The following is a 7,740-nucleotide window of genomic DNA, read 5'->3' as shown; positions in this document are numbered from 1 at the left end:
ATCTATGTATGTATACTTATATATATATATATATATATATATATATATATATATATATGTATGTATCTATGTATGTATACTTATATATATATATATATATATATATATACGTAATCTGTGCATCTTCTGTCTGTTTCTCTTTGCATCTCTCTATGCGTCTCCCACCGTCTCTGTCAATCTCTCTCTGCCTTTTTTATTTGTTTCTCTCTCTCTCTCTCTTTCTCCCGGATATATTATTCCTTGGTAAAATTGTTTGAAAACAATCATACACATGAGAGGAATTGCGTATCCCAGGAAATTACAAACGTATCGTAAGTATAGAAGAGAAAGAATACAAGAATAGAATAAGATTTACAAATTTAATATGTTGAACAAATAGAAGGATTAGCCGACTAGAAACCTAAACAAACACGGACACGCACATACACACACGCACATATACATATATACGTAATATGCATTTACATATGTGTTTGGTCATATATATATATATATATATATATATATATACACACAAATTTTGTTTACACTCACACACACACACATATATATATATATGTATATGTGTGTGTGTGTATGTTGGACATAGTGAGAGATTTGTACAAGATAATGGAAGAAAACGAAATGCAGATAGAAGATGACGAGGGGGAGTAGAAGATGGCGGTGGCGTGTTGTGAGAATGGTAACATGAAATAAGAATTACGATGGGATACAATGAAAAAATAGAGGAGTGTCAAAGAAATATGGTAAATGTGAACATACTGAAGGTGTTGATTTTAGAGAAATGTAGAGATGGCGGGGAATTATGCTTGATACATAAATCCATATCATAACATGCATTGTTGGATTGAGATACCCATGCACAGACAGAGAGATAGATAGAGAGACAGGTAGACAGGCAGACAGGCAGACGGACAGATATACAGACAGGTAGGCAGATAGATAGATAGATAGATAGATAGATAGGAGGCGAGCTGGCAGAAACGTTAGCACGCCGGGCGAAATGCTTAGCGGTATTTTGTTTGCCGCTACGTTCTGAGTTCAAATTCCACCGAGGTCGACTTTGCCTTTTATACTTTCGGGGCCGATTAAATAAGTACCAGTTACGCACTGGGGTCGATATAATCGACTTAATCCGTTTGTCTGTCCTTGTTCGTCCCCTCTGCGTGTAGCCCCTTGTGGGCAATAAAGAAATAAGATAGATAGAAGGGTAGATAGATAGATAGATTGGTTGAAAGCATGTATTTTCATATACAATATACTCTGCGTTTGTTACAAAAAATATAATTGTTTTTCTTTTCTCGCTTCATATAAGCTACTGTAATACTTATCGTCGTCTCTATTGTTTTTTATCAAGAAACACTCCATCAAAGAGACAGCTATCCAAATATGTTCTGCCTGTCTCTCACATACTTTTTTCTTATTTTTTTTTTTCATGTGTAGCGTTGTAACTAAAATTTAGAACGATGTTTTTCTGTTAACATTTGAAGGAGAGTTGGCTGTTTATTTTACCAGATCGAACGGCTATATATAGAAATTGCTTATTTGTCATGTCCGTGATTATGTGTGTCATTTCTGGAAAGAAGTGCGTTTTATACGCTATCAAAAGCATTTTATAAAGCATATCCTCCATCCATTTTGTTAAAGATGGATGTCATGTAAATGACATCCGGCTACTATCTCTTGCATGTTCAGCAAACGGCCATTATTTACCAATGTCATGCTTTTCAGTGTCCAGCCATAAATCTCTCAAAATCTGTTCAGAGTAACGTTGCGGTGGGTTTTTTTTTCTCCATTTTCCTCAACACTGTGCGTGCCCGTATTTTTGAAGTCATCCACTCGATTTTAGCATTTGGTTCAGTTGAAATAATCTTTTAAAAAATCCAGTAAAGTATTCCAGATATTGGCACCAGTTTGCAATTGTTTATGCAATGTTGTTTGCCGATTCTCTTGTAAGGTGAAAACTTTGACTACCATATTTTGGTGTGAGGACCTGTTTATATATTTGCGAGTGTGTTTGTTTGTGTATGTGTGAATCAATGTCTTCTTGTTTTGTGCAGGAACAAAATAAATGAGTAGAAACTTTTTTTTTAATAAAACTTGTAAAAACGTGATGGAAATAACAAGTAAGGAACGATAAGTAAGAAATATTTTTCGAAAAAAAAAAAAAATAAAAGGGACAAAAGAAAAGAACAGAATATTACCAGAGTCACGTGATGAAACGTAAATATTTACAGAAAATATGGAGAAATGCAAAACTGGAGGGAAAAAAGAAAGAAAATATAATGAATGAACAAGAAACGAAAGAAGACTCACAGATAGTGAGAAGAAAATTGGAAAAACCAAAAATGACGAAGAAAGAAAATCGAACAAAAAAAAAATAAGAGAAAGAACGATAGACAGATAGAAAAAATTTCGAGATGAAATAAATGACAAGAAACAAAGAAAGTGTGAAACATATTTTCAACAAAAGACAGAAATATACTTTCAGGTATTTTTATTAACAGTGAGCGAAATAATTTTTTTTAATAAATTATATTTTAAATTTCTTGAAATATAATTTTCCATAAGAATAGGAATGAACCCTTTCTTGCCTTCTAATAGTGGGTCTGAATAAATGTGGGTAAAATATAAAACTTCATTATATCTAATTTACTTTATTTCCAGTTCATGCTACGCTGCATATCTAATCGTCGTTCCAGTGTCATAAGAATGTGTTATGTAATGAGATGTCTCTTGTCCATCTCCATTCGGTATTTCCGTTTCTGAAGTAAGGACGCTGTTAGTTGCACACAATAACCGTTTACACGACGCACAACGTCACCAAATTTTAGATAGAGAAAGAGAGACAGGATCGACTCTAGTAATGGACTTTAGTTTATTTCTAGACCAAGGAATGATAAAATCAGGGCTGATCTCGGTTGATTTCGAAATCATTGCACCTGAAACTGGAATAAACAACGCAAGATATTCTATCTTTCGCTCAACAGTTATTTTATCAAACATTTTTCCCAGCCCAAGAAGTAATGAGATGACTAACTTCATGTAAACAGGATCTAGTCCTTACCTACACTTTTAATCTATCGGCCACACAAGGATGATAGCAAATGCTGAGTTTGGTAGCATTTGAACTCTCGACATACAGAAACGCAACTAAATACTATACAACGTCCAATATGCCTTTCTTATGTTGGAATTATTTCTTATTTAGACACAAGGCCAGCAATTTGAAATGAGGAGTTTGTCGATTACGTAGGCTCCAATACTTTGTTGGTTACCTTAGTAACTCTATTGGAAGTAGGATAACGTTGACCTGATGCTCAGCACGTACGTATTTAATCGACCCAGAACGCAAAAAAGGCGTCGTTGACCTCGCTGTAATTTGATCACGAAACGTAAGGCCAAAAGAATTGCCAAGTGTTTTTGGTTCGGCATGCCAACGACTCTGCTGCATGATCGGTTTAACAATTGAAGAACATCGATAAAATATATTTTAATCTATTGCAACTGGAATCTCGCCAAAGATTCGTCAAGCAAAACACTTTCATATTTTTACATAGAGTTTCATCGTGAAGATTCCTTATTTGAAATAACAATACATTCTTGTACAAAAATAACGTATAAGAAATAACAAAAGTGCATCCAAATTCCCTTTAACAATTCTTTTGGTATGAATACAAAGTGATGGTTAACGAAGAATTATTTAGATTGCACAGATTTGTACACTACAATAACGCTACGTTTACAATCTGTTGTTACCTCCAGGTGACATCTGGTGATAGTATCACTTCTTAAAATACCTATATATTATTCCTATACTTGGAACCGTAGTGTCATTCGCAGATGGCATCAAGGTTTCACCTTTCTATTATTTTCAAGTCAATGATGCACAAATACCCAAACATAAATCAACTAGCTTAGCATTTTGGCCCCGAGGAGAGGAACAGTGGTGTGAACAAATTATATATTTTGTGACAACGAAGGACACAGAGCTTTAAAATACATCACCTTTAACAACATAAACACATGATACTCAGACAAGAGTAAATTTAGAAATATTTACCAGTTTATTTGTGTATCTCTCTCTCTATTTATTTGTATAACTACCTACTAAACCGTTAGCCTATGTGTCTGTCTGTATGTCTGTCTATTTCTTTGTCTATCTATCTAGCTATATTCCTGTCTATATATTTGTTTATCCAGTTATTAGTCTGGCTATCTATCACGGGAACAGGGGAACATAGGGCAATTTATGCCTCGGTCCAACGTCGGAAATTCTCAGGGTCACATTTGAAGGACATGGTTTGAAACAGTAAAGGGAAGCTGCCTTTAACCAGGGTAGTGGGTTCCCCTGTTCCATATAGTGAAGTATTTATCTCCTCTTTGTAATTGTAGTTTCCTTTTGTTTGGTCCTATCGCTAATTCCTTCGAGTACAACAATTGAAAACTGTCAATATCCATTGTATTACGTTTTCACTGATAAATTGCTTATGATATTTTATACGCGTTCATTTCTACATATTTTTTAAACTCCTTATTAGAGGTTTTGCACACATAAACAGACACGCGCGCGCGCACGCACACGCATGCACACACACACATACAGTGGGGTGCAGAAGGAGAAGAGGAGACAGAGACGAGGAAAGTGAGAAAAAAATGAATGATGAGGTTGATAATAACCACAACAAGTACGATGACGATAATGAAAACGACGACGACGACGATGACTATTAGGAGGGGTGGAGGTGGAGAATAGAGCGAGCGACACTGGCATAAACACGGAAACTGGAAAAGCAGCAAAAGCAAACGTGGCAGCGTGAATTAGAATAACACCACAAACATAAGAAAGATAAAGCTTCAGCTCTTGAATGTATGGTTTTTAATATCTGCGTGTATGTTTGTGTTATTCTAAGGCCGTGGTGGATATGTAATATAGAGAGTCTCTTTACTAATCCGTTGGCCACAGGTTGTATCGTCCCTGAATTGGTAGAGGGGGAAAATTCTGAAGCTTGGATTCTTGTTATTGGCGCAAATGTCGATGTATGTATGTATACGCACACACAAGTATATATACAAATATACCCACATGGAAGCAAGATTCTTCCACTGAATTCGTGTTATTGGAAAGGTCATTAAATCATACGCACCGTCTATAAATTACTTCTATTGCTTCTTATTTTAAATTTATCATCATTATCCGTCAACAGGATGATTTATAATAACGAAAATATAGCGACATATAAATAGTTATGTGTTTTTATGACGCAATATCCTTTCCATGTTGAATATTATGTATGTTCATGAGAAGGCGTATGTGCGTGCATGTATATATGTTTGCGTGTGTGTATGTGATTGTATGAATGTATGCAAATGCGTAGAGGAAGTGGAAGTTATAAACATGCTATAAAATCAAACTAACGGAGAATAGGAAATGTAGAGGTAGAATATAGAAGAGATAGAGGATAATATAGAGGTCACTTATGTAGGCTAAGCAGTACAATATGGGCAAGAATTCTATAGAAAATTGCGAGATAGATATATAATTTTGTGGTTGAATATGCTTTTAAATACTGACAGGTACGTTAGATGGCGACAGAGAAAGTACGGCAGTATTTGTTATGTAAGCAAAATAATTATGAAAGGGCGATTTAGTTAATGGTGACGTGTTCTTGAGAACTATTTAAGCTGACATTTTGCCCCTTAGTGTAAATATTTCGTGTGTGCGCTGCTGAGCACTTATGGACCTTACAACACACATATTTACACACAAATGTCAATAACGATTTAAAAGATGAATATGTGTATGAAAGTATGTCTATATCTAAATCTATATAAGTAACTATCTCTCTATTCTCTTCCTCCATTCTTTTAATACATAAATATATATATATTCATACAAATGCATACATACAACACACACATATATGTATATATACACATACATAGACACACACACACACACATATATATATTCAGGCAAACGTATACGCAGAGTATAAAATGACCTAACAATGTAAAGAACAGTTTAATCTTCTTTTGTAATGCGTTGTACCGGCTTCCGGGCTTTATTTCGATATTACGAGGTATCTTTATTGCTCTCCTGACCTTTCTTTCAGTGAAATGGATTGCATTATGAGGGATGTGTGTGTTTCGGTCTATCTGTACGGACGTGTGATCATCAATAGGCACGGTTGCTTATCTGTGTGATAAGTGAGCATCATTATATTATATTTACGTTCTAGTTGCGTCCCCTTATCTTTGAAACTCTTCTTTATAAGTGCGATAAAATGAAAGCCATAAAAACGCTGAGAGAGGTATAATCCATTAAAATATTACAAGTACACCACCATGATAACATTTCAGTAACTGCAACAGCTGTCACTATGTGGCTGGTCTACCTTCTATGGAAACGACGATTCAGTACATTAAGAAATTACCTTACAGTTTAATTAATATTCCCTTATTAGTCATTCTTATTCGAATGCATGCCACTGACCAAAGCTCGGTTGTTTCTCGCAACTCACTTTCCTTTCATTTATGCAAATTACTAGAGCCATGAATACGTTTCGTCCATTGGGAATAATGGAGGGAAATTGTTGTACTAAAGATGAATAGTCAGGTAGAAACTAATTGCAGCAGGATAAAATCATTTTTTCAGACACTTACAGTATCTTCACTTTAAGGATATGTTTATCTTGGGGAATAGTTGATTATATTTCCTTTCCATTTGGAGTTGTTTATAATCACCACTAAGAAGTTCATCTACAGTCTCGCGAACCGAAGAAAGTTTCGATAAATGGAGAAATTGTTTTTGTGTGCTATTTAATATACCTTTACTCCAAATTATCAATCAAATGCAAGCTGAGTGCAACAATCTATTTCATGAAACTCATTAAAAATATGAAATAAGTAATTATTTGCAATTTGAAAAAAAGAAAGGGTGTTTATTTGCCCTGAACAATGAAAATGCTTCGTTTCGGATGCAATTTAATCTAGAATATGAGCTGTGCTGTAAACTTTGATGTAAATAAATTTTGACGCAAATACTGGGGTCATCAGGGTTACGCGTAAACGGTTCTTGCTAAATTCCTTAAGAGCAATTTGGATACATCTTTCATGATCAAATCTACTGCACAGAGATGGCCATATGTTAAATATATAACGAATACAAAAGTAAATGTATATAATATTAAAACTAGAGTTGATACAAAGCAAAAACGAAAAATTAGAAAAGAACATTAAAATCATTATTTGAAAATTTAATTTATTTAGTGAAAAATAAAGTTTAGAGATAATGTGAAAGCAATGAATAGCAACATCAATTCATTTAAACATTTTTTTTCTTTTTTCTGTGGTTTGCTTTGGTTGGCACGATTCTTTATAATTTGGTGAGCATTTGCAGACAGTTTACAGATTCTTCTATCTCCAACTAACGACACCAATTATTTTTAATGCACCCAGTCGATTTAATGGTCTGAACTGTCTAATGTTCTCCAGGTCATTAAATGGACTACCCCACTAATGACCCGAAAAGAATATGTTCTCCGTCTTTATCACTCTCTGTGCGCACAGACACAGACATATACAAGTGTGTGTCTGTATGTGCCTGTTTGTGTGTGTATGTATGCGTGTGTATGTGTGTGTAAGTGTATGTATTTATATTTCATTCTTTTTTCTTTTTTCACAATTTACTATAACACTCAACGGTCTTGAATATCATCATTTTCCTTTATATATATA

At 34.5% G+C, this 7,740-nt stretch overlaps 1 long non-coding RNA gene across 1 annotated transcript in view; it reads left to right on the top strand.

Moving 5' to 3' along the window:
- LOC106882149 (uncharacterized) overlaps nucleotides 1-7,740 on the top strand; it is a 322,442-nt gene that overhangs the window by 100,811 nt on the left and 213,891 nt on the right. The window lies entirely within an intron of this gene.

The sequence above is a fragment of the Octopus bimaculoides genome, chromosome 19 (genome assembly GCF_001194135.2).
Source record: "Octopus bimaculoides isolate UCB-OBI-ISO-001 chromosome 19, ASM119413v2, whole genome shotgun sequence".
In the NCBI taxonomy this organism is placed as follows: Eukaryota; Metazoa; Mollusca; class Cephalopoda; order Octopoda; family Octopodidae; genus Octopus; species Octopus bimaculoides.
Note: the sequence above shows the minus strand (reverse complement) of the source record. Positions and strands in the feature narration are given on the sequence as shown.